Source organism: Podarcis melisellensis (assembly GCF_964234715.1).
Source record: "Podarcis melisellensis genome assembly, chromosome: 3".
Lineage (NCBI taxonomy): Eukaryota > Metazoa > Chordata > Lepidosauria > Squamata > Lacertidae > Podarcis > Podarcis melisellensis.
In genome coordinates this window covers 50,442,039-50,469,501 of record NC_138530.1, presented here as the reverse complement: position 1 = coordinate 50,469,501, position 27,463 = coordinate 50,442,039, and the positions used below count along the sequence as shown (strand labels likewise).

General features: G+C 44.6%; 1 long non-coding RNA gene across 2 annotated transcripts in view; it reads right to left on the bottom strand.

The window, feature by feature from the left end:
* The window catches only part of LOC309367565, a 95,287-nt gene extending 76,827 nt beyond the window's left edge, over nucleotides 1-18,460 (bottom strand). Inside the window, exon 1 of one of the 2 annotated variants that reach the window (XR_014167219.1) lies at nucleotides 17,794-18,460. This is a non-coding gene — a long non-coding RNA (uncharacterized lncRNA). Of the gene's footprint in view, nucleotides 1-16,326; nucleotides 16,398-17,793 lie in introns of those variants that run through there. The other variant, XR_014167220.1, reaches the window with a different exon arrangement.
* Between the last annotated feature and the right edge of the window lie 9,003 nt (nucleotides 18,461-27,463).

The following is a 27,463-nucleotide window of genomic DNA, read 5'->3' as shown; positions in this document are numbered from 1 at the left end:
GCAAAGGGACTCTTGACAGTATAACCTCAGTAGACAAAAGGGAAAGGTGAGCCTTGTCAGTTCACATTCATTTTCCAGACACCTGCTGGCCATCTGATTTGTTATCCCAGAGTCTGATAATGAGAGAGGCCTCTGGACCCTGGCATATGCCAGTGATGATGCACAATGCAGACTGCCATACAAGCATAATGCAACATACAGAGACGAGCTGTTCATCGATCATGTGAGTATCAAGACCTCCTTTGCCCCTCTGCAACCTAAGTGTTGAAGCTATGCTTCATGGAACCTGGGAGAGAGATGGCCAAAATGATCTGATCCATGCTGTGAAATCTGAAAGAGGTAGCCTCTAGGCCAGGGCTCATCAGTGCAGCACTCAGGAGCACCCATGTGCCCACAGATGTCTTCTCTGGCACCCACAGGGTCCCATGCCCTGCCAAAATGAGGCTTCAGTGTAGCATTCCTGGACAGAAAAGGCTGCAAGTTGCAGTGTGTGTGGTACCTGTGACAAGTTATTCAGTTTGCAAAGCTGCTTACAGGCCCCCAAACACTGGCCATCTCTGTTCTAGGTTCTAGTGCACACCAAATGGCATTAGTAGTACATGCCACAGCCTCTAGACCAGCTTTGCATAGTCTGATGCAATCGGGAAAGCAATCTAGGTGCGGTTGGAAATGGCCACAGCATCTGTCATGCTTCTCTGCAATTTCACAGTAGGTTGCAATTCATCCGAGCGCCAAATCTTCAGGACCTCAAGCTGCCTTTATGCCTGGATGAACAGAGAAAGCTTCAGGATGTTTAAAGGGCATCACCACTAAGTTTCATTTTGTCCTGATGACCCTTTGCATCTTTCCACATGAACCACAAGAAATGTTTCCTGCGGATCCTCTTCTAAAGATTTGTATGGACCAAATGAAGAATGTAGAACCCACCATGCCTTCCTGCCTGCTACATTATTTGTTTGTTTTAATTGACAAATTACATGGGAGCTGCATTATCCTGGATAAGGTTTTAGTTTATTGTAAATGCAAACCTGTCAGTTGGGGACAATTATTGAGTGATCCTAAGCCCATTGCTCCATCTGTCCTTGCCATTTAGACTTCTCTGCCTTATTATTTCATAAATCATAAAAGTGTTTTCTGAACAGAAAAAGCACCTTATCAAGCACAATATTGCTCACAGTCCCAAGTTGTCCAGCAGAGGGCAATAGTACACATATTCAAAAGTTGCTTAAGATTTTTTTTTAGAAGAACAACCACCAGGTTTTCAGCTTATATCTTTAGGCTTTGATATTTTGTTTTAAAATATGCTCCCTCTTTTGGCTCTGTTCATTTTAAAATTGCTTAGCACAACAATATATGTTTTGTTTTTCAGTTTGCTGCAGCTACAGACTATTAGAAGCACATCTCCATTCTCCACAGTTTAGCCAAAACTTCTCATGTACTTAAAACCAAGACTTTGAAGATTTAGTCATTTGAAATAAGGGCTAGTAGAGTGTGTTAGCCACAAATTAACTTGCATGTTGTATGTCTAAGAATAGCAGCACACAGGATCGGCCCAATACATTTTGGCACCTGAGGCAGACTTCAAAATGGCATTTCCCCCCCTCCCCCGTCAGTGAAGAAGGGGTCAGGGAAGATCTACATCAGGAACAAGGAATGGAAGAAAGATAAAATATCAGGATCTGCTGCTCTGGTGCACCTTGCTGCCTGAGGCGGTCACCTCATCTTGCCTCATGGGTGAGTGGGCCGGCCCTGGCAGCACAGACAAACTTGCTATTTCAGCTTTGTGTTAAAAAACAGAGAAATCCACATCATTCTCATGGGAAGTATAGCAGAAGGAGTTCTAATCCAGGGACCAGTGATGGGCTGCATTTTTTCAGGGGATCTCCAACAGTGGAGGCAAAGCCATCCAGGGACAGGTTTCTACCTTTTGCATGGGGTTCCCACATGCAACACTTTCCTTAGGGCTGGCTTGCTCAAAAAAGTCTAAGAAAATATTTTCCAGATAAAAATGTCAGAAATGTCAGTAGTGTCCCTCCAAACTGCTGGAGAATTCCAGGTCCTCCTGAATTATATTCATCAACACACACAGAGAGAGAAAACGTATTTGCCTGGGAATAAAGCGGCACAGCTATGGATCAGTTTTAATTATTGTTTAGTAATTTAATATTGTTGAAGGAAGTGATGGACTCGGCCACTGCTCTCACTTCCAGTTCTCCTTCCTTAGCCCATTGCTTGAGGAAAGAACATTTGAGAAAAGCAAGGATGGAGGAATACTGATGGGTTGTTTTATATGAAAACAAACAAGGGCTGGATCTATACACATTAAAAAAAAAAGTTACTGAAAAATGCATTATAAAGCTCTTAATGGAAAATCTCAATGGTGACAGATGACAGCTCTACAGCGCCATCTGGTGACGGATGTTTATAACACAGTTATAACAATATAATTTGCAAGTGCAGCTGAGTCCAAGGACCAATAACAGAAATGGATGCAACACAAAGCCAGCACCAAAAAGCTAACACAATACTTTTCTAAACTCCCTTCTTGCCATACTCAAACTTTTTAAAAACTGCCACTTCCCCTGTGTCACCTCCACTTGCTCTACTCAAATGTCTACCATTGTTTAAAATAATTTTCCCCCTCTCAGTGACTCTCCAACCAGTTTACACAAATTTTCCCCACCATTTAAAAAAGCCACCTTTTTTCTCCTTTCAGTGCTTTTCCCTTTAATGTATTCAAGCTTCTCTCTTTTCCATTTCTTCTGCCTGAAACCCCAGTAAGCCACTGCCAGTCTAGCTAGATGGGTGAGTGGCTTGACATTGTATAAGACAGCTTCATGTATTCCTAAGGGCTGTCATGGTACTCTTCAAAGTTTACTGCTATAGCACTACTGGTATTTGAGAAAATATTGTATCTCTAACAGCTATTTCAGGTCTGGACTCTATTAAAAGCTAGTTTAAGCCTATGTTTTCCTGTAAAAAGGTAAAGGACCCCTGACAGTTAAGTCCAGCTGCGAACGACTCTGGGGTTGCAGCACTCATCTTGCTTTACTGGCTGAGGGAGCTCAGATCATGTGGCCAGCATGACTAAGCCGCTTATGGCGAAACCAGAGCAGCACACGGAAACGCCGTTTACCTTCCCGCTGGAGCAGTACCTACTTATCTACTTGCACTTGACATGCTTTCAAACTGCTAGGTTGGCAGGAGCAGGGATCAAACAACAGGAGCTCACCCTGTTGGGGGATTTGAACTGCCGACCTTCTGATTGGCAAGCCCTAGGCTCTGTGGTTTAACCCACAGCGCCACCCGTGTCCAGTGTTTTCCTGTACTCCCTCCTAAATTCCTCTATACCACTAGGAACCTGCCAATCCCATATTATGCAGAGGTATTGCATTCTGTTTCCTTCTCTGTTTCACCTACTGTTTTGCAAGGCAAGAACAGATGGGAATGAATCAGTGGGCAGCTACAGTTGCCAGCACTGCAGTCTCCTACATATGACATGCTATGAATCCAGTCATTATTTAGTTAAGCAAGCCAACTTGTTCTGTAGTTGAGAAAAAACAATTCCCTAATTAATATTTCCTTCTTGCTTGGGTGGTTAAAACAAGAAGGTCAAATTATCAGACATAGGAGGTTTTTCACATGTGCTCCAAAACACTGAAGAAAGAGAAGCGTGTGCTGCGATGTTCTATGGAAGCAATATGAATGGGGATGCAGAACCACATAGTATAGCACACTGCTCTTTATTTCAAAGAGTTGATTGAACAGAATGTACCATATTTTTCACTCTATAAGACGCACCAGACCACAAGACGCACCTAGTTTTTGCAGGAGGAAAACAAGAAAAAAAATATTCTGAATCTCAGAAGCCAGAACAGCAAGAGGGATCGCTGCGCAGTGAAAGCAGCAATCGCTCTTGCTGTTCTGGCTTCTGGGATAGCTGTGCAGCCTGCATTCGCTCCATAAGACACACACACATTTCCCCTTACTTTTTAGGAGGGAAAAGGTGAGTCTTATAGAGCAAAAAATACGGTAACTGTTGAAAAGCAAGAGCAAATGTTGGTATAGTAAACCTGTTGACAACTGTTAACGACTGCAATTAGTCCTACAGGAAAAAGCAAGGGATGGTCTGCAGGTGACCAAAAATAGCTTTAGCATATGTAATGAGACAATGAGACAACAGGTTTACCATATCCATTGAGTCAATCACCCATCTCCTACTACCCTTCAGAAAAAAAACCCCATCCCACCCTCCCACTATATATAAGGGTCTGGTGACTTCTGTTTCACTGTATCTGAAGAAGTGTGCATGCACACGAAAGCTTATACCCAAAACAAATTACTTGGTCTCTAAGGTGCTACTGGACATTTTTTAAATTTATAAATTTATTTCGATTGTCAGATCAACACGGCTACCTACCTGGTCTACAGAGGCATTCTGATCTAGCCTAAAAAATCTTGTGTTGCACTCTACCGTAAAAAGATTTCAGGTCACTTGGGTCTGGTACTTTCATGTTCCACTTATCTATTTCCTGCCCAGGAGGTGAGACAGGGATAAGCCATTTATTTTTGGTAAATTTGGTTTGTCTGCTTCATTTTGACAAAATCTGAAACTCCACTAGGAGTCTCCACTAAGGGGAATACAGATTTGCTGAAAACTTGGATAAGCTAATTTACGGAGATAGATGCAAATTTAGAAATAATTGCTATAATTTAAGCACATTACATGACGCGGGACACGGGTGGTGCTGTGGGTAAAACCTCAGCGCCTAGGACTTGCCGATCGCATGATCGGCAGTTCGAATCCCCGCGGCGGGGTGCGCTCCCGTTGCTCGGTCCCAGCGCCTGCCAACCTAGCAGTTCGAAAGCACCCCCGGGTGTAAGTAGATAAATAGGGACCGCTTACTAGCGAGAAGGTAAACAGCGTTTCCGTGTGCTGCGCTCACTCGCCAGATGCAGCTTCTCATGCTGGCCATGTGACCCGGAAGTGTCTTCGGACAGCACTGGCCCCCGGCCTCTTAAGTGAGATGGGCGCACACGACTGGCCCGTACGGGCAGGGGTACCTTTACCTTTACCTTTTACATGACTTACCATCAAGGGGAAACTGGACAGCCTGCTTAGTTCGCTGTCCAGCTGCTAACAGCTGATGGGAAACTTCAAGGCACCTCCTTCTTTCCCTACTTAGGATCCTTTATCTTGTAACCAGGCTTGGGCCTGGCCAGCCCTTCAAACAGAGGACTGTCACCAATAAATTAGGACACATGGCTACCACCAGTTCCTGCCTGTACTAAATTGAACGTTTGCAATCAAAAGAACTAGAGTCAAACAGTTGGGAGGCCACAAGTTCTTCTAGTCATGCCACAGGAGGTGACAAATTTACTTTCCCCTCCTTAACTCATTCATTTTCTTATTGCATTCTACCTTTTTATTCAAGGAGCTCAAATTGCCATACATGGTTCTCTAGCTTGATTTCTTGGGAAGAAATATCCTAACAGGCTCACACTTCATGATACTCATATTGTGGGGTGCCATACAACTTCCATACAGGGAGCAGAATAAAAAGGAAGCAGGTATACCAAGGGGGAGGAAAATGCTTACTTTTCAAGTGAAAATCTAATATGTACCCTCTGTTTATATCCTGAAGTCTAAACATTTCACATACTTAGATGTTCCCCACCTCACACCCCTTCAGAGCTGGCTTTATACATGGCCAGTCCTACCTCTATGCAAAGTGAAGTAGCTGCCACAGGCAGCTGATTTTGGATGTCACAAAAGAGCAGCAAACTACTAATTCTTTGGTTTGATGTATTATTATTGTATATATTTTTTACTCTCAGTGAGGGTTAGAGGAACTTCTGGATATATTGTCTCAGATGCTGACCCAAGCTGACTAGTATTGGGTACTATGTACCTGGGATCCCAAAATTTGCCAGCACGTCCAGCAGCTGCCATTTGCATTATTTTATTTTTATTTTTTTGAAACATGAACATGCATGTTAAATGCAAAAACAGATTTAGTGTTACACATGGTTGGACCCTTAGCATGTCAGATGATGGGACCACAATTCAAGATAGGATGACTGACAGCTAAGATAAGAAAAGTGACACTAATATCTGATTACAAAGTTTCAGAAAGAACAGTTCCACATTCAGCTCCTCTTGTCAATTAATACATAAGTACAACTACAATGTTTTCAGAAAACTTCCTCTACTGCTGGAATGCCTTACCTTATGTATCCCTGTCACTTTGAACTTCAAGAGAGACACTCCTAGCAGTGCTGTATGCTCCTGAGGTTTGTCTTAAATCCTCTGAGACCAGGGCCATTAATGTGGCAGCACGTGCCTTTTAGAACGTGTATCTGATGAACATCCGTCAGGCACCTACAGTATTGCCATTTAGAAGCGGCACCCACCTAAAACTCACCTGTTATCATTACAGTATTACTAAGAATAAACAATTTATAGAAATGCCAAAACAGGCTTCTAGGTGGTTTTACAAGTATAAAAGGCAAGCATTCAACAAAAATGCCCATAATTAAAATACGGAATAAAACAATCCTATGAAAAAAGCACAGCAATTTTGAAGGACCGAGGTAGCGAGATCAAAGGAATGCCTGTGAAAACCGATGCATCTTCAAAGCCAACAGAATGACAATACAGATGAGACCTCTTGTATTTCAGTAAGGAATGCATTTAACACCAGGGCCACCAGTGAAAAATCCCACCTCCATAACCATTAGGCTGTGGCAATTGACAAGACTAACCAGATTTCGTTGGTTGATTTTAACACCCTTACCAGGCATTGGAGGAGAAGTCAGCCTTTCAGGGAACCTGGTCCACAGCTGCTCATCTAGCCTTGCCCTGAGAGCTGATCCAGGCATGTTGATGTCTTAATTTGATCTACAGATTTGTCCTGTATTCATTTGTTTTACGGATGCAATTTAATTCTTGATTTTATGCTGTTTGTCACCATGACATTTTTTCTTAATATTGGTGGTGTAGACATTTTTGCAGACAAAATAAATAAACCGAAAGCCAAGGTACAGCAATACAGTACATCAATAATGTCCTTGTCCCTAATCCCAGCCAGCAGTCATCATGCTTTGCTTTTCTTTTCTGGGTATTTATGAGGGTCTTAATTCTGAGCCCCACGTTGGCCAAAAAGATTCCTGTATTTCAAGGGGTTGGACTGAAGACCCTCATGGTCCTTCCAGCTCTACAATTCTATGATTCTCTGAGTTCTTCGTTATCCTAGTTTTCTCAATATAGTTTTTCTAGAGCAGTCTAGAAAAAAATAGTTCTGAGCATAAGAAAAAATGTTCTGACATTTACACCTCACCTTTCCTCCAAGGAGCTCCAGGTGGCATACGTTGTTTACCCCCTCCCCCCTCCATTTTCTCTCCTCAGCAATTCTATGAGGCAAATTAGGCTGAGCGATAGAGACTGGCCCAAGGTCAACCTGTAAACTTCCTGGCTGACCAGCGATTTGAACTCTCATCTCCCACTACTCTAACCACTACACGACACTCACTATGCCTTGTAGTTTGACAAAACCTTATACAAAGTCCAGGGGCAAACAAAAACAGTTAAAGGGAAGGCTCAGAACCTAATTACAGGCATTTTAAAAGAAAAATTAAGACTAACATTCTAATAAATACTCATGAGATAGCAATATTTGCAATCACAGCTCAATACAATTAGAGTTAAATTTTACCTGAATTATTTTGTTCACCTAAACCTATAATCTTCAACCTTTTCAGAACCAAGATCCATCCTTAGCCATGTACATTTATGGCGGTAGTGCTCCTGTTGTGAGCCACTTTAGATCAGGTTGTGGCCTGGTAGTGGGCGAGGCCAACTGGTTGAAGAGCAAATTCCATTTCATAAATCAAATCCCATTTCCCAAGCCTACAAGGTAATACATACCCTCCAACATTTCTCTGATGAAAATAGGGATGTCCTATTCAACAACAACAACAACAATGATTATTTTATTTTTTATACCCCACCCATCTCTGGGCAACTTCCAAACATAATAAAACATTAAACATTTTTTAAAACCTTCCCTACGCAGGACTGCCTTCAGATGTCTGCTAAAGGTTGTATAGTTACTTCTCTCCTTGGCTCAGGGGACACATAACTCCATACACTCCAACATTTCTCTAATGAAACTAGGGACATCCTAAGGAAAAGTGGGACATTCTGGAATCAAATCAGGAACCAGGGCAGCTTCTGTAAATCCGGGACTGTCCCTGGAAAATAGGGACACTTGGAGGTCTGGTAACCCTGAATTTGTAAATGTGTCAAAAGCAATGCCAGCAAGAAGTTACCAAACAATTTGACTGTGTGTCAGAAAACAGTTTACAGTTTATGAAAACAGAGCACACAAAAATGATGATCTCAATATACTTTCAGAAGCAACAGACAGTAGGGGATGAGTAGCTCAATGTTGGACCTTAAGCACATTTTATATTCAAAGTTATAACAACCTCAGTTTAGGCACATTTCATTATTTTCCAAAAAAGTGAAGTGGCAAAACTGTAAGCGCTACTCCTGTTTACACGTTAGTATTATCTGTGCTTGTGTCTTATTCAACAGTTGCTAGGTTTGCCTCTCAGTGACTCAGCTCCTTTCCTCAGAATGAATTGGAACGAGGAAGAAGTCAAATAAGGTAAGTCTCGGACAAAATGTGATATAATTCATGTTATGAAGAACTTAAAAGCAATTTGTGGGAAAGGTAGTGGGCACTGTAGACAGAGATTTAAGAGAAACAAAACACAGAAGTGTTCCAAAGACTCATTCTGTAGTTTATTCAGATTATAGGCTCACTCTGCTTGAATTCACCTTAGTGTTGCACTGTTTTAGTGTTGTTAGCCGCCCTGAGCCCGGCTTCGGCTGGGGAGGGCGGGATATAAATTATATTTTTTATTATTATTATTATTCAATGAAGAGCCCTCACAGCCTGTTTATTAATACAGTTAAAAAGAAAGATGTGCCCCATGTACTAAGCCCTGAAATGGCTTGGAGACTACATAAAACAACAAAATCAACACTATGTTAAAAGCAACAATCCAAATCCATTGCAGAATTGCAAAGTCAAGGAGAGCAACCCATTCTCTTTCTTCAGTGACCTAAAGTTTTTTTAGAGAATAAAGACCTTGGCCTAAAGATGTGAAGAGGTTTAGCCCAGGAGTTGGGGTGCAATAAACAGGATGCCTGCCTCAATTCTTGCATCTAGCACCTCGGGGATAATATTTTCATTGTCCCACCACCAGAAACCTTCCTGGTGAGGGTGCCCTACTTGGAGTATTCCCTCCACACAGAAGTATGACTGGAAACAACGTTGCTGACATTCCGACGCCAGCTTAAAACCTCTATTTTCCCAAGCATTTATGGGATACTCTTTTGCTGCTGTTAATTGGTTGTACTTTTATGTCAGAAATGTTTATTTTGTGTTTTACCGGTATTTTACCTGCTCTTAACTTGCTGGACTGTTGTCGCTGCTTTAAATAAGAATAGCAAAATAATGACGATAACAGTAGTAATAGTTATATTGGTGAAAGGTGAATTTAAAATGCTACTGATGAAAAGAAAGGCAGGGAGGAAGCAAATAAGAACACTAAAACTGCTTGGCAACATTTTAGATACCGTATAGGAAGGTGCAGAGGGGGTGGGAATCAAGACCAATGCTTTATCTGCTACACGTCTTTTTCCTATCTTGTATAACATAAGCTCGTCCCTCAAAAAAAAGAGAGAGAGAAGCAGGATGCTGCATAAAATGTTCGTTCAAAGCTGTATGATTTCTTCCAAACACAGATTTTAGTCTTTTGGTTTATTGGCAATCCAGTGCAAAATTTCTAGCCTGCCAAGTCCAAGGCAGCTGATCCCTTACTGCTGAATGTCTTGCCCAGTTCCAAAGCAGACTTGCAAATCTGGCTACTGCACTCTTCCTCTCAATCTATTCCTGGGATCTGATGACAAAGATTGCTTTAAAAATGAGGTTTCTAAGAAAACTCATGTGCCTGAGTCCGGACTAAAAACTACAACCCTAGCCGGTGGAATGTAAATTGCTCTTGTTCGTCTAAAAGGCTAGTGATAAACAAAATATTCATAGCTGCATTCACCACTACCACAACATTCAAATATTGTCTGTGTTCTTCATAGTTTTACTTTACCAAGAACAATTGGCACTATTTTGATAACTTGCAGGATATCACAGAACTCAACCAGCTACTGTTATACATATAAGGCAAACTATTTTGAAAATAAAGGAGAAAGAATCAACGTCAGGATAAGCCTCGTTATAAATAAACATGCTACAAAACCAATAGTTATGTACAGTGCTTTTTTTCCTTTAAAAAATGTTTAGAGGTACTCTCATTTTCCTACTCATATTGAAATACTGCCCCTCAATGAGGCCAAACTTAGATTCACAAAATGTTTAGGGGTGTGCGTCCCCCTGCGTCCCACCAGGAAAAAGCACTGGTTATGCTCAGTTAGACTTGGAATATTTTAGTTATTCTGCCCTTTTGTCAACAGGTTAGAACAAACAACTGCAACCTCTCACCACAAGCCAAAAGGCACAGCTGCAGTCACACCATGGGTTGGATCCAGATAAAGGCTGCAACCCTAACCACACTTACTTGGGAGTAAGCTCCACTGAATTTAATAGGACTTGCTTCTGAGCAGGTCACACAGTGAGCTTCATGGCTGAGTGGGGATTTGAAACCTGATCTCCCAGGTCACATTCCAGCACTCTAACCATTACACACTGGCTCTCAACACCACACCAGTATGAAGAGAACATGATTAGTGCCCACTGATAGCCTTACCCTCCATGAATTTGTCTAATCCCTTTTTAAAGCCATACAAGTTTCAGGTACTCATAATATTTCCTGTACTACGAGAAAAGGGAGAAAAAAGTCAGGGTCAAACTAGATGTGGCATTAAATGCATTTCTGCATTTAACATACAGTGGTACCTCGGGTTAAGTACTTAATTTGTTCCAGAGGTCCATTCTTAACCTGAAACTGTTCTTAACCTGAAGCACCACTTTAGCTAATGGAGCCTCCTGCTGCCGCCGTGCCACCAGAGCCCGATTTCTGTTCTTATCCTGAAGCAAAGTTCTTAACCTGAAGCACTATTTCTGGGTTAGCGGAGTGTGTAACCTGAAGCGTATATAACCTGAAGCGTATGTAACCTGAGGTACCACTGTATTTTGAAAAATGTAGACAGAGCTTCTGGCAGAGGCTGGTGAATAATGCAATCAGAGCTGACTGGACATTGGGGAGAGTACAACGCTTTCTTTCTCTATTGCTAACAGGAAGAAAACCCATTTTCTGAAGCTAGTATTTACTCTGGAGTGGGAATCCCCCAGTGGCATCAAATGAGGGGAGATTTTTTTAAAAAACTACCGTAACTAAAAATTGGGGGGCGGTTTCCTTACAGTGCAAATTGCCACTTCAAAGAAGTGGTTTTTCTATAGACAACAGGAGGCAAGGAAAGCGTTAATCTCCCCTTCCCCTGCTGTGATTCCAGCTGAAGGAGCTCACTTGAGGAGATGGCGCCACTATGCTGATTCCAGGGAAGGGTGGTTTGGTGCAACCACACCAGCAAAGTCAGGCAACATTGCCAGTGCATCTGCACAGCAACAACTAGCCCTCCTGGTAACAGCAACACAGCTTCCAGGAAACTAGAGTCCACTAGTGGCTCCAGACTAGCCAAGAAAGCTGTTCCAGATCCCAGTAATAATCAGACTCCCTCAGCAGCTTCTATTTGCATTTTAAAAAAAAACTGTGCACACATAGCGCCACATGCACTTCAGCCCTCTGAAGCCCACCATTATGTGTTAGAGCTTGGTTTATGCCTGCAGCCAGAGACCTCAGACTTCGCTGCATCCCTTAACACCATAGGCAGGGTGCCCTGCATGGAACAGAGCCAGATGAGGTGCCTAAGTGAATCCCATATACAACATGATCAGCCCAGGAACTGCTCAGCCCTTGGACATCCGGACCTATGTGAATGCTTCCAGAAATTTGGGTGTTAAGGAAGCAAGAGCTGCCATCAAACTAAGCTGTCCTGGGAATGCTGTTTGTACTCCTCTAGTAAATTCTACATGGAAATGAGATGCTTTAACCAAAAGCTGCCCTAAAAATATTACGCTAACATTTTTTTAAAATTTATGCTGATCTCCTTAAGACCACTGTAAGGGTTTGTCTGCACCGCGAGAGACATAAGATGAACATCAGATGGCTACACTGATTTTTTATTTTTATTTTATTTTTTGCATTCTAGATGTGACACTTTACAGGAGGCTACCTGTCTCTCAAAAGTCTCCAGATGTTTCAGCTGTTTGTGGGTGCTCGGTTGCACCATTTTGCAACAATGCACTGGTTACCAATTGGGAATAATTTTGGGTGCTGGTAAATACCTTTAAATTCCCAAATGCCTTGGGCCAAGTTTAACTGAAGGACCATAGAAAGGCCAATTTCTGCATCCCAACTAAACAGACGCAAGACTGTTTGAGATGTATAACATATTCTGTGTGATTGCACCAAAACTGTGGAAATCTTCAGGAAAACTGTTTGGCTCCTTTTGTCTCTATTCTACCACCTAGTCCACATTGCTTATATTTTGACCATCTTATATTTTGCCTGCCTGGTTGAAATTTTAGCAGCTGATCTTGCCACTGGAGTTGTCTAATCTTAATGACAAATAAAAAGCTGATTTTATTGAAATTATTATTATTATATTATTATTATTATTTTGCTTTTTTATAATAGTGCAAACACTGTTTTGACAGTGGAAGGATAGGATACACAAAATAAATATTGCACATTTTTTGAAGAAGTTAATGTTGTCCTGCTGCAATAGAGACTACATTCATTTTAAACATTTGCTTCATTTAGCTAATGCCTTCCTGTTCACATAGATGGCTGATTTCAGACACTACTTTTAATCTCATATTTAAGCTGAAAGAATCATTCATACTTGCAAATATCCAGTAATAAAAAAGCAGTAATATCTGAACATCAGATATTCAGCCGAGTCTCCTTGGATTATTTGGAGCACACAAATCTAACTAGTAATAAGTTCTATGTATATAAACTAGTTATGTCATTGAAGTTCATCATAAACAGCGCCTAGTTCAGTATATGAATTTGTCCAGTCCATCATGTTTGGCTTTATTATGAATCAAATCCTGTTCTTCTCCAGCTCAGAACGCTAAGAGAGATTCTGTGTGTGTACCATCAGCATTCAGCAGACCATCGTTCAGTCGTCTCCTTTGTTGCATGTGCAGAAAAGCAGGATTCAGGATGTCAAAATAATACGGCATGGGCTTGTTAATACAATAAAAGGCAAGGAGAGGAGAACTCATTGTGATGTTATGTATGAATTAAGTGCTGTTGGCCAGAGATACTTAAGAACCACACATGTCCTTAGAAAAAATCAATTTGCTTACTAGCAGATTATACCCTCTATTTACCAAATACTGTAAAGAATTACAACAGCAAAGCTTTGATCGGTTGCTCCAATCTCCAGCCTTCATCTATTCTTTTCCTGTTGTTACATGCAAAGCAGGAAGGTTTTTGCAGTCCCCCTGCATTTTTGCAATTTCTAGAAATCCTAGCAGGGTTAATAAATAATATCACCTGTCTAAATTAAACAAAACTAGGGATATACGTGCCCCAGGTAGATTGGAAATTTATGTTGGCAGACTTTCATTGGGTTGAATAATCCCAATGTAAAGCATGTTGGAGCCTAGTAAGTATTTTGTCTCCGTAAAACACAAGTGTTTTGTATGTACAGTGGTACCTCGGGTTACAGACGCTTCAAGTTACAGACGCTTCAGGTTACAGACTCTGCTAACCCAGAAATAGTACCTTGGGTTAAGAACCTTGCTCCAGGATGAGAACAGAAATTGTGCGGCGGCACAGCAGCAGCGGGAAGCCCCATTATCTAAAGTGGTGCCTCAGGTTAAGAACAGTTCCAGGTTAAGAATGGACCTCCGGAACGAATTAAGTTCTTAACCCGAGGTACCACTGTATACAGCAAATCATTTTAGGATAATCCATAGTGGTACTATAAAAGAGAACACACACACACACACACACACACACACACACACACAGATATTGTGGCATCCTATATACTTCAAATGGTTTCCACAATTACATTTTCACAAAATTAGCAAACAGAATTATTTTTCCTGTCAACTGGGAAGAAAGACTTTTAAATATGCTTATGTAAAAATAAGTGTGGCAAGTCAAGCATTCTAAGTTTAGTTCCATGATTTTACAGTATCAATGAACGTACATGAATCTGCAGTGGATACACATAATATAGGTGCACAAGCTTTATCTGCTCTCTGAAATGAGTACTTGTAGCGTTCACTGGCACTGAGTGCCATGCAGACACTTGTTTCACCACTGCCCAGCATTAGAGCTGAGCTGACGCATTTGGAGCTTGAATCCTCCAGCCTACAAAGGACCAACAGCCATCGAGGCTTTGAAAAAGATCATCTGGACCATGCTCAATACCTTGGCTGCAATGGAAGTGAGTCGGAAATTAGGTGAGCAGAGCAGAGGCTAGGCGATCACTCGCTAATTAAACATTTGCAAATCTGAGGAAGTATGCTCATCAGTTCTACTTTGTTTCCAAATAAAGGTCTCGTTGCTAACATAATGTACTTTTGTCCGCCATTACATGAGGTTTCTTGACAAGCAGCGGTTTTGAAACCATCACATTTGCACCGCGCCAGTGTTCTCCGTGAGCTTCCATGTTCACTGCAAGCAACCCAGTAGTGTAAATAGCACTTCACTTGCAATCTAGCTTTCAGGTCTCTGTTCAATGAAGGAAGGAAGGTTTTCTGAAAAAATTATTCACTTCCAAGTAACTGAAAAGAAAATAAACTGCATAGAAATATGCACAGAAGGTTTGGGTTTGCCTGCAAGTGACTGGACTTGTTTTCACAGACAAATAGTTTAGGATTGGAAAGGGTGGCTTTCATTTATTTTGATGCTGAAGGACTCTAATACAGAGGAAGAACGAAAACCTTCCAGAAGCCCCTTCAAAGCAAATGGTGGAACGCCATGACTGCGTCATTGTGAAAATGTTTGCAGAGCACACCAAGAACTGGGCTTGATGCAATGAAGACAGATGAAAACCCACATCATATCACCCCCCAGAAACACATCCATGGCGGAGACTGAATCTCCCAAGTCTTGATCGGCTTTGACGGCATTTTGATCCTCAACATTTTGAGAACAAGGACAACTGACTCCATATTGGATGACATGCATTCCCTCTCTTTCGGCTCCAGTCTCAGGTTTTTCACCTGCCAACAAGGCAAATGCACCGTCTCAATTCTGCCATGGGCAGAAACACATTTACAGTCCACGGGGGACACACAATCTCCAGCTTGCTCTTCACAATCATCGCTTGGACCACTGACCCCCCAACACACCCCAATCCCTCCTCTGCATTGTAATGACGAGCCCTTCAAGACTGTGCCTTGGCTTGGAGTGGAACCTAGGCCCCAGAAAAGCAGAATAAGCACCAAAAGAGAAAGAGAACGAGCAGGTGAACTGAAAGAACAAACAACTGCCAAAGTGCATAAGAGATCAAAGGAGGGCAGGGCTGATCTGCTTTCCCACACCAGCTGCTAAAGTGCATGGCAGCTCCCCACACACAAGGGGGGGGGGGAATGCAGCAAAGAAAAAACCCACAACTTTCTCTCAAGTGCGAGGCAAGTACAATATTTGCAGCAATCGGCATCTTGCAACTAGCACCTTGGCAGAGATGGAGGATTTGCCAAAGGAGGAAGTAAGGAGACCCTCCACCAGTCTTTCCCACAGAGAAATGCACTCTCACTCACCAGCTACCCCCACTCCCACAACACCGCCAAACATACTGATCTCCATATAATATTTGCCCAATGCTCCAGAGACAGACTGAAAGGAGCACACCATATGCAACTGAAATTAAAGGGCTGGGGAGGGAAGAACGATTGATCAGCCACCCTGCAGCCCCTCCTCCCATCACTTGATCAGCCAATCAATCAATCAATCGTCCCTTTTGTTTCCTCTCCTGCCTTTTCACCCTTCACTCCCAAAAGTTCAACAGTACCCCGAGACACACAATAGAAGTATATATACAATCACAGAGCCTGGACTAGAGGGAATCTGGCCTAAATTTGACAGTCGCCAGCCCAACTCAAGCAGCTGGTGGGGGATCTGATCGGCTCAAAGATGCATTCCTATGCTGGGATCCCACTCTTAATATTTTCCCCTAGCAGGCGAAGCTGCTTTCCGCCCCCCTCCTACCTTGCTCTTCGCTGTCCCCCAACTGGGTTTTGGGTTCCTCCTCGGGGAGGCCGGATCCTCCACCCTCGGGGGTTTTGCGTTTCTTCGACATCTGGACGGGGCTTGGGAGTAGAGTTTCCTTCACCCCCTCGCTCTCTCTCTCGCTCTCTCTCTCTCTCTCTCTCTCTCCAGGGAGATCGGGAGGGAGAAAGCGAGACACACGCGCGCGTAACACACACCGCCGCGGATGGAAAGGAATCGCTGCTTAAAAAGGGGGAGAGACTTTAGAGTGGCTGGAGAGCAAGGAGGAGGCAGGGTCTAAGTAGAGCAATTCTACAAATCACAAGCCCATCCGCGCAGCCCCACGTCGAAAGAGGGTTGCTTGGTTATGGGATCTGCTCCCCACCCCCCTCCGGACCACCATTATTATTATTATTATTATTATTATTATTATTATTATTATTATTATTATTATTATAGCCTTTTTCGGGAAACTAGTAAGTAGAGGTGCGGAATTCAGAAAGTGGCCAACTGATCATGGAAGGGGGGGTGTTGGAAATTAAGGGACGCTGCGTAACAGTAATAGGGAAGTCCTTCTAAATATATAAATGTACATTTATATATTTAGAAGGACTTCCATATATATATATATATATATATATATATATATATATATATATATATATATATATATTAGAGACGGGGTGCAGCGCGAAATGTTTCTAAATGAACCTCAATGAAGGTGAGGAGGACTTGCAGAGAGCGAGGAAGAGGAGGAGTTATTAGCCTGAGCCTCACAGGGCTGCAAGGGGCCCGAGTCGCCTGCAGGGGGGGCGCTTTGCTTTGGGAAGCGGCGTGGGGTGCGCGGAGCGCGAGTCCTAGCGGATGAAATTCACGACAGGGGGCGAAGAGGGACCAGATGATCCTTCCAGCCGGAGGAAGGGGGGGAATTGAGCAGGAAAGCCGGATCGGGCGCAGGGCGCGTGGAAGGAGCCTGCTCGCTCCACCCAGCTCCGATCCCGGATCCCTTCGGCTTGCTAGCGCCGAAGCACGCTGCCTAGGAGAGAGCCAGTCCCCTCGAAGGAAGTTGCGCCGGACTCTTAAGGAATCGTTGCGGGCAGCCGGCGCTTCGCAGCTGGCCACCAGGAGTTCACGCGCAACTCGACTCTTAAGCACGCGCGCTCCCCGATTACGGAAGGTGGAATCCCAGCAGTCGGACAGGATCTGCGTCCTGTCCCGCTCTCTCCCCCCCCCCACCCGCACCTGCCCCAAATGCCTCTGTAACCCTTTCCACTCCAGGCTGCCTCGATGCAAAAAACGCACGCGCTGCTTTGGCAGAACCTGCCACACTTTTTCTTTCTCTCTGTCTCTTTCTCCCCACCCCGCCAGCCTTTGCGGCTTTTCTACCACCTGCTCTGCCCTCCGAGGTTGCTGCGTTCTCCACGCCGCCTCCCCCCCCCCCCGCCCCCGCTCTTCACGGACACTTACCCTCCAAAACTACGCAGCGAGCTTGATCTCGGTTGTTTCGCCCTCTGGGGCAAGTTGGAAAGAAAGGGGTTCAGTCCGGAAGGCAAAAGAGAGACGAAATCGGGGAGGACTCGCCACAGAAGTGGCTGGAAGTTAAGGTCCCCCACCCCACCCCAATTCCCAGCTTTTGCTGGTGCAGACAGTAAGAGCAGCAGGTGCCCCAAGGGAACCTGGACGCCCCAAGAAGGGAACCCCGCGCTCGACAAGTCTTGCTTTAAGACATGTTGGCTGCTTGGTTCCCTCTCCATCTGTAGCCCCGAAGCTTCTGCAAAGCCCTTTTGCAAGGCAGCCACCCCCAAATCGACAGAGTTCATGATTATTCTTTTTCTCCTCGAAGAGAGAGAGAGCGAAAGAACTGGGCTGGCTGATCCCTCTTCGGTCCCTCTGTTAGCGGGCTGCTGGTGCCCAGGAGCTCTAGGCAAAAGACTGCGCGCCTGGCTGGAAGTTGCAGAGTTTTTCTTGAGCGCGAGAAGGGGGCTGAGGGGTTGGCCGCATCTCACGTCCAAGAGGAGGCAATGACGTCTGTAGCTCCATTGCTATAACAGCGCCAAGGCTGCAATTGGCATTTATTGAAATGATAAGGGGCGCTCGGGCGTAAGCAACCTGCACCCTTTCAGCAAGAGACTTGGAAGCCGAGATGATTTGCAGCAGAGCTCACACCCTTCCTAAAACAAACGTAAAACAGTTTGGAAAAGGCTTGGAGTTGGGGGAGCGGGGGGGGGGGGAGAGAGAGAGAGAGAGAAGGAGGGAGGGATCTCTGCAGTCGCCGACGCTTCTGTGGAGCCACAAAAACACACGATTCCTTACGAGAGACCCACAGCCGGCTGAGAACTTGAACCTGATGAGGCCGAAATGAAGAGAGGCTGAAAGTGATCCGACGCCCAGAGCGCCCTTTCTTTCTCTTTCCGAGCTGAGAGAGAGGGAGATTTCCCCCAATATTAAAATTTAGCCCTTCTGTTCCCAAGAGCTCAAGAGACTAGAAATCCAACAGGTGAAGCTTTTGCCCATCAAGGAAGCTGGTCCCTACTGAATCTACGCCACGTAGTTTGCCAGGAGGAACGGCGCAGCAGCGATCCCCAACTCCCCCCCCCCGCGCCCCATATTGTGATCAGCTAAATGAGGGGAAGGGGTGTAAGTAGCTCAGAAGGTCTTGGGTTCGATCCTCGGGTTTGGTTTAGAAGGTCCCCTGCCTGAAATCCCGGTGAGTCACTTGCCAGGCAGTGTGGGCAATAGTAGGCTAGATGGGCCAAGGATCTGACTAAGTATATGGCAGCTTTCTTTGTTATAAAGAGCCATTCCTGGCTACCAATGGCCCCGTTTCTGGCTATGGATCTGCTGCTGCAGCATGGTGAGAAGGAACGTGGCGAAGCTTCACAGGTGTGTGACGCAGGTGGAGACGCTTCCGTTACTCTGTGTTAGCGTACGTGTATGTGCACTTTAAAAGGCATCGCAATTCTAAATCCACATCCCTGGACGCACTGCAGAAATAAAGAATACAAACGTGCCCCCACCAAATGCCATCTCAGCCAAGAAGAGGGGAACCAGAAAGGTAACCTCCACCCCCGGCCGCCCCACCCCCTCACCAGGTCCTTCGTCATTCCCAGCTAAAGTACAAACTCGCGCTCTCTCACGCGCCGCCGCCGCTGCTCTCCTGCTCTAAAAAAAAACCCACCACAGCTTGGAAAGATGTTCAATAACCCAAAGAAACTGCCTGCCAACAGCACGCTGCTCCAGGATAGGAGCAAGCCCGGCCGCATCAGCGCTGCCCAGCGCTCCCATTGCACGTCGCGGAATCAAAACACGCACGCAAGCAGACACGCGTTCTCCACTGCAGAGCACTCCCTCCCCCGCCCCCCAAGCGGGGCCACTCTCGGGAATCGCTCCTCCGCCCCCGCTCCTTAAAATCCGGAAAAAGCATGGCATTCTGTTGCGGAATGCGTCCGTGGCAGGCGAGGGTCCATAAAGTCTAGGAGCTTGGGAGGAACACACACGTATCAGCCGTGTTCACGCTTTAAGAGTGCGACCCTGGACATGTCTACCCAGGAGGAAGCTCCATTAAGTTCGATGGGACTTATGTCCAGGGAAGTAGGCATAGGAAGGATTTCAGCCAAAGTCAAGTGTCGGGTTGGAGACCAGAAAGATAAAGCTACCTGCACTTGCCTCTATATCACATAATTGTAGAGTTGGAAGGGACCCCGAGAGTCATCTAGTCCAGTGTTTCCCAAACTTTTTTGGGCAACGGCACACCTGTTTACTGAAAAAAAATCTCACGGCACACCACCATTAAAGCCCCGCCCCGTGACGTCAGCGCGCAGCGTCACGCCGGGAGGGACGCACGAAAGTGAAAGTTTTTTCCCTCCCCCTTGCCGGGGAACCTCCAAGCTTTGGGGGTGGGAGGAGGCAACAGAGCGAGGGACTGAGGGACGGCGGCAACTGAGGCGGCGGCGGCTGTTGTGGTGGTGGCGGCGATAGCGGGCGGAGGAGGGGGCGGCGGCGGGGCTTGAGGAGCCGTCGCCGGGAGTTGCTGCTGCTGTTGTTGCTGCTGCTGCCCGGACATGCCGGCCTCCTCCTCCTCCGCTGTCTCGCGCTCCTCCCTTTTGCACGCGCTGCCCCGCCGCTCGGCACCACCACCGCGGAGCCGCCCCCGGCTCGACGCGGATCCTCGCCGCCGCCGCCTCTCACCGCCCGACTCGCCCGCCTCCCTCCCACGGCACACCAGCCAATGTCTGACGGCACAGTAGTGTGCCGCGGAACACCGGTTGGGAAACACTGATCTAGTCCAACCACGTGCAATACAATAATCTCAACTAAAGCATCCCTGACAGATGGCCATCCAACCTCTGCTTAAAAAACTCCAAGGAAGGAGAGTCCACCACCTCCTGAGGAAGTCCGTTCCGCCGTGGAACAGATCTTACTGTCAGAAAGTTCTTCCTGATGTTTAGTCAGAATCTCATTTCTTGTTACTTGAAGCCATTGGTTTGAGTCCTACCCCTCCAAAGCAAGAGAAAACCAGCTTGTTCCATCATCCAGTGTCAGTCCTTTAGATATCTGAAGGCCCCAGTTTCAATCCCTGGAATCCCCAGGTAGAGCTTTGTCCCCTGTCTTAAACCCATGAGAGCAGCAGACAATCAATGTCAGCAATACTAAGCTAGATGGTTTGACTCTGTATTGTTGTTGTTGTTTAGTCATTAAGTTGTGTCCAACTCTTCGTGACCCCATGGACCAGAGCACACCAGGCACTTCTGTCTTCCACTGCCTCCCGCAGTTTGGTCAAACTCATGCTGGTAGCTTCGAGAACACTGTCCAACCATCTCGTCTTCTGTCGTCCCCTTCTCCTTGTGCCCTCCATCTTTCCCAACATCAGGGTCTTTTCCAGGGAGTCTTCTCTTCTCATGAGGTGGCCAAAGTATTGGAGCCTCAGCTTCACGATCTGTCCTTCCAGTGAGCACTCAGGGCTGATTTCCTTCAGAATGGATAGGTTTGATCTGATCTTGACTCTGTATTAGGGTAGCTTCTTCATGGATAGCTTCTTCATGGATCCCAGGCAAAACCATCTTCCCTCCACAGCGTCTGGGTCATGGAAGAAAGAAAGCCCTCCAGCAGACTGCAGAATCCTGGATCAAATGTGTAACTACATTCCAGAACTGTAGATCCATTTACCTGCCACCTGCACCCAAGACATATACCCTCACCCTCTTTCTGTGCCATAAAGTGATAGCATTGTTATCCTTCCCCTCTCTCTCTCTCTCTCTCTCTCTCTCTCTCTCTCTCTCTCTCTCTCTCATATTATCATGCAGCCCCCAGTGGGCAGTGAAGGCAGGTTGTACAACAGCAATGGCCAGTGCAAGTGAGTGAGAACGGAGGGACACTGAGAGGGGGGAAGTGGAGGTTTAAATAAGGACAGGAGTTTGTGTAATGCAGAGATGGGAGAAACCAGGAGGAAATTGGTCCCAAGTGATTTATACAATGCCTTCCTAAAGTATAGTACAGTGGTACCCTGGGTCACAAATGGCTTAGTTGTCAAACAAATCGGCTCCAGAATGCCACAAACCCAGAATTAAGTGTTCCAGTTGGCAAACATTTTTTGGAAGCCGATTGCCCGACATGGCTTCCGTGGCTTCCGACTGAGTGCAGGAAGCTCCTGCAGCAAATCAGAAGACGCTTCTTGGTTTTCAGTTGGTTTCGGGAGTCGAACGGACTCCCAGAATGGATTAAGTTCAAGAACCAAGCTACCACTGTATAACAACATAAGTACAGGAACCCAAGAAAACAAATTAATAAAGCATACACCCAATGTATTCTAAGCCCACTCAATAGAAAGAAGTGGAGCAGTGTGCCCTGTGTAGTACAGAGCTTAACTTTTTTCTCAAGGGCTTTGGGCCCTTGTCTTGGGCTTCGTACATGTTGAGTTCCCTTAAGAGTACTGTACTCCAAGCAAGCCTTGTAATTAAACTTGCAGTTTCTTTATACAAAGGCCACCCAAACAAGCATAGCAGGAATCAAAAGATGTAGACATTGATCTAGAGCCTTGATAGATTCATAGTGTCAGGATTCCATCCTGTCAGGCTGAGCTCAATATTACTTTCTTAGCAGCTGCATTGTACTGCTGGCTCATGTATAGCTTATGCTCAACTGAGATAGTCTCCAGACAGGAAGGTGTGTTAGTCTATTGAAACACAAACAACAAAGAGTCTTGTAACACCTTGAAATCTTAACACATTTATTATGGCACAAACTTTCTAGGGCTACAGACCATTTCAACAAGTGCATGAAGTGTCACCCTAAGTTTTGGGCCTGGGGATTGTAAACAGTGAAATCAGAAAGAAACGAAATGCAGAAAAGTACAGAGGATGATAATTACATATTTAATGGTGGTCATTCACACACACACACACTAAACAATTTTGTCAGTAACCAAGACATCCTGGTACAGGAGGCCAAGTAATACATGTAGTGTGATAAAAATCCATTGTGCTGATTCATTGCACAACTGAGAGCACTGAGGCTCTTGATATATTGTAATTCAACCATATCACATTCCAGTCTCTCTTTCCCTTCTCTTTGTTACAGTGTGGTCACCTTAAGGTTAGTTACAATGTGTCTGGGAAGGTTAAAGTGTTCCCCTTCTGGGGTTGTTGTTTTTTTAAAAAAAACCATTGCAATTTCTTTTCTTTTTTTTATAAAAAAAAAATTATTGAATTTTCAGTTTTTTACATTTCAAAATAAACATTTTACAAACTTTAAAATATCGTATCCTATCCTAAATATCCTTCTTCTCCTTCCATGGTTCAAATTACCGGTACATACCAGACATTCCTGCATATTTTACTACTGTATAACCATTCAAATCAATTTCCCACTTTTATATCATTCAAATATTGTTTGCTCTGTTGAATTTATCTTAATGCTGCCAGCGTTTTCAGCTGTGTACAATTATTTTCCATATATTCGCTAAATATTTTACACTCTCCTTTAAATATATGTTCTTCTTACTCTCTTATTCTGTGTGTTAAAACTTCAAGTTCTGCATATTCTAACATCTCTTTACATGGGATCTCGCTCACTTTCCATTTGGGGGCTAATAGAACATGGGTCACTGTTGTTGCCTACATAAGTAAACTTTTCTGGCACCTGTGAATTTCTGTCTGGGTTATTCCCAACAAAAAGGACTCTGGGTTTTTTTGGAGGGTAGATTAAAACATATTTTTTTCAACTCATCATAAATCATTTCCCGCTATTATTTTACCTTTCTACATGCCCACCACATATGAAAAAAGTTCCTCCCATTTCTTTACATTTCCAACACATATCTGATTCAGCTTTACACATCTTAGACAACCTACAAAGAGTTAAATGCCATCTATGAATCGTTTTCAAATAGTTCTCTTTCAGAGAATAACACACGGTAAGTTTCAAATCTCTTCTCCAGAGTTTCTCCCAGAGGCTTAGGTCTATATTGTGTCCTATATCTATTAACCAGTGTGGCATTGATGCTTTAACTAGCTTGTCTTTTGTTGTGTAATGGGATGTCTCTCCCTCTGCTTCCCGTGTGCACCCCTTGAATCTGTTCTAGGGGTTCCCCCAACCCTCTGGAGCAGATTTGGGAAGGGGGTATGAAGTATGAGTGAGGAAAGGAGAAGGAAAGTCTTCTGCTGGGCAAGTGGAAATCAATGCATTGACACAACTTGTTACTAGAATACCATCTATTATCATGCACATATCTACTCCAGATACTAAGAGCAAGATAAAATTACCGTATTTTTCCGTGTAGGTTTCCCCCCTAAAAAATAATGTCAAAAATTAGGGGGCATCTTATACACGGATACACCTCCTCCCAAAATATAGGGGGCGTCTTATACATGGGGCATCTTATAGACAGAAAAATACGGTAGATCACAGGCCAGATCTGTCCCCAGGGATGGTGGTGTGGTTGGGGGATGTTCCACAAGCCAGGTATAAAGAGAGCCTCTTAATGGATTCAGAATCAGGCCCCAAATTGTTACTCCAGACCCTGTGGCATGAAGTTGAAGGCTTTGCAAAATTCATACCAAGGCTGTGATTGCTATTAATATCATGAATCAACCAGGGTATTCCTTAGTTTTTTGACTTCTAGTTCTTGTCTCATCACAAGGCCCTTCTATAAACGCACCTCAATTTGCGAACACTTTATTTTAAATCAAAGGAGCTGGTGTCAGTCTGACTTACAAAGAGCACTTCATGACGTTATTTACTGGCTCGGCAGGACTGACTGCACCATGCTTTAAAGGGCATAAGATTTAAAAACCAGACAAGAGAGACAAACAGCAGTGCCTGGCAATCCCTGTTCTCAATTTAAGACAGTGCAGAGACACATAAGAAAACATTCTGCCCAGGGGCAGATGAGGCAAACGTTCAGACACAAGAGCTTAAGACTGAAAGATGATATACTACCATGTGATGTTATACAGTGGTACCTCCAGTGACGAACTTAATTCGTTCCAGAGGTACGTTCTTAACCCAAAACTGTTCTTAACCTGAGAAGCGCTTTCGCTAATGGGGCCTCCTGCTGCTGCTGCACCACCAGCACACGACCTCTGCTCACATCCCAGGGCAAAGATGTGCAGCTACCAGGAGCACTTACTTCAGGGTTAGCGGAGCTCATTACCTGAAGCATTCGTAAGGAGGACGGTACATAACCTGAGGTGCCACTGTAGTCTCCTTCACCCAAATATTAAGATCCCAGATCTAAACAACTAAGGATGCTTTCTAATGAAATTGTTTTTTGCTCATTTCGGGCAAGCTGAATCAATATGTCTGACCCCTAGGAAGCAGCAGCACCAAGAAAAAAAAATATGCCGGTTTTTTTGCTCTATAAGATGCACCAGACCATAAGACGCACCTAGTTTTTGGAGGAGGAAAACAAGAAAAAAAATATTCTGAATCTCAGAAGCCAGAACAACAAGAGGGATCGCTGTGCAGCGAAAGCAGCGATCCCTCTTGCTGTTGTGGCTTCTGGGATAGCTGTGCAGCCTGCATTCGCTCCATAAGACGCACGCACATTTCCCCTTACTTTTTAGGAGGGAAAAAGTGAGTCTTATAGAGCAAAAAATACGGTAAGAGGCACGGAAGGGGCAAAGTGCTTGCAGGAGGCAGCTTTGGTCCACAAGTCAGATTTCTGAAAGAGAAATAGTGGCTGATTTCACATTAATGATCACATTTTTTAAAGTCTCTCTCTGAATGAAGCTCCGTTGATTTTGAAGGGTGTGTAAGCACCCTTAGGGTTGCAGCTTGATTTTAATTTCCAAGCTATGATTCTGTTAGCCACTTGCATGTAGTTTCCCTCAATTAATAAGAGGGGCCCATCTGTGTTTGTGTGTGTGTTTGTTTGTGTGTGTGTGTGTGTGTGGTGGTTGCCTGCCTGCCTGCCTGCCTCTTCTTTCCCTTCTCGGGTGCCACCAGTGCACCTGCATTCCACCTGCTGATTCTTCGGCTGGTGGCAGCCAAGCAAACTGCCATGCATGGTACAGCTTCAGTCTACAACGGCAGCATTAAATCATCCTTGCTACTTGATGCCTCTTCCTAGAACAGGGATTCCCCAATTGTGTGCTGTGAGAAAGTAATCCAATAATTAAAGATTCCCATGAGTCTCTAATTCTCTTCTCCCCCCCCCCACTTCCAGAGGAGGCCACCCACCACATCTGGCCTCTTTCCAGTCTGCTTTCATTGGAGGTGGGTGATTCTTCTATGTCTCTGTATTGGGTGTGATTAGGCCAGTCAATCACTCCTCATGCAGGAGGCGAGCACAATTGCCTGCCCTCAAGGGAACCATGCCCAGAAGAATGAATCATGCAGAAATTCAACCATGCTGGTGGGCTTCTCTAAGGGCAGGTTGTTCTTACTCTCTCACACTCTCTACAAAAGGAGGAGGGAGAACGTCCAGATATTGCTAATTACCATTCTCATGAGGCCTGGCCAGCATGGATGATGGGGGCCCAGCATCTGCTGGAGGCCCAGAGGTCCCTTACCCCTTCTCTAAAGCTAAGTCTTCACAGCATGAAAATGTGTGCTCTAAATTTTAAATTAGGAGTATAACCTTGGGAAATGATGTCCAGAAGGCATTTTCCTCCACTTCCTGCATCTGCTGGTGAAAGCCACTGGGACTTTGTAGCCAAAGGAAGTTCAGTTCAGTTTGTTTCCATACATTTTCATTACATTTCACCTCATTTATCATTATTGTGGTGCTAACCTTAATACATAGCCCATACCTTATGTTTCTTGTGACTGTGGCCACATATTTGCAGTGGCTGACTTTGGGCTCCTATCTCGAACAAGAATAGGCTTAAATAGGCTCATAGGTGAATTTTCAGCATACTGTAGGAGAGAGCAACTTGCAATAAACTATCAGAAAACCAAAATTATGGTTTTTGCAAGGAAACACAGACAGTACAGCTGGAGGATGGATAACCAGACAATTGAACAGGTTAAAGCCTTCAAATATCTGGGTATCGTTTTCCAGTCGACCGGGTCCTGGGATGTCCATCAAAAATGTGCCAAAGAAAAAGCAGCTCAAAGTATCAAGATGCTGTCCCGCTTCTTTTACACGAAGGGGGGCAGATACATCCCAGCAGCCCTTGAAGTTTTTCAAGCAAAACCTCTGGCGCAGTTACTGTACGGGGCACAAATCTGGACGGGGAACCACTGCTCCAGTCTTGAAACTGCTCAGTCTAAATTTCTAAGGCAGATATTCGGCGTCCCCTCCTGCGTTCCAAACGCAGCATTACGACTCGAGGCCTGCCTTCCATCTGTGGAAACTCGGACCTGGCAGAGAACATTCAACTATTGGCTTCATCTTAATCTGAATCCACCTGGTCTACTGCCTCTAGTAATGCAAGACCCTCACAAAAGCAAATGGTTCAAAACTGTGCATCAAAAACTCCTTACTTGCGGTCTGCATTCACAGTCCCTACTATCAATGGGCCTCATTAAAGCAAAGAGTCTAATAGGCCAGCGCCTGAAAGACATTGAACGACAAAACAACCTGACTATCTTAAAGAAACGGTGCCCATGGTATACCTACTTTCCCCCTTCTCATTTTGACTCTCCAGCTTCATATTTGTTTAAACTAACCATCCCAAAATACAGACGTGCCTTT